Raw genomic sequence first — 967 nt, forward strand, 5'->3', positions numbered from 1 at the left:
ATGAATCCAACCATATTCTAGCTCTGTCTCTTACAGCAAAAGGGAAAAGCATGTGTCTGTAGACTTCAGGATTAACTCCATTTGTCTTTACAGTCTCACAGATCTGCAAGAACTCAGTTAAAAACTGATAAGGATCTTCAGATGGAAGTCCATAAAACTTGCAGTTTTGTTGCATTAATGCAACTAGTTGAGGCTTAAGCTCAAAGTTATTGGCTCCAATGGCAGGAATGGAGATGCTTCGTCCATCAAACTTGGATGTTGGCTTTGTGAAGTCACCAAGCATTCTCCTTGTATTATTATTATTATTATTTTCGGCTGCCATCTCCTTCTCTTGTTCGAAAATTTCTGAAAGGTTATTTCTGGATTGTTGTAATTTAGCTTCTCTTAATTTTCTCTTCAGAGTCCTTTCAGGTTCTGGATCAACTTCAACAAGAGTGCCCTTTTCCCTGTTCCTGCTCATATGAAAGAAAAGAAAACAAGAAAAGAAAGAGGAATACTCTATGTCACAGTATAGAGATTCCCTCAGGTTAGTAGAAGAAGAAAGAGGTAGAAGAATGAAGAAGGAAATTCGGATTTGTGGATGAAGAGAGGTGAAGAGAAGTGTTAGTAATTAAATAATTAAATAAAAGAAGAAAAGAGAAGAGAAATTCGAAATTAATTTTTGAAAAAGAGGTTAGTAATTTTCGAAAATCAAAGACAAAATACAATTAAAATTAAAATTTAAAACAAAAAGAATTGTTTGAAAAAGAGAGGGAGAATTTTCGAAAATTAGAGAGGGAAAAGTAGTTAGGTGGTTTTGAAAAAGATAAGAAACAAACAAAAAGTTAGTTAGTTGATTGAAAAAGATTTGAAATCAAATTTTGAAAAAGATAAGAGGATAAGAAGTTAGATAGGGTATTTTGAAATCAAATTTTGAAAAAGATAAAATTTTTGAAAAAAAAAAGATAAGATAAAAGATAAAAAGATA

This window comes from Arachis duranensis, chromosome 5, assembly GCF_000817695.3.
Source record: "Arachis duranensis cultivar V14167 chromosome 5, aradu.V14167.gnm2.J7QH, whole genome shotgun sequence".
NCBI classification, from domain to species: Eukaryota; Viridiplantae; Streptophyta; class Magnoliopsida; order Fabales; family Fabaceae; genus Arachis; species Arachis duranensis.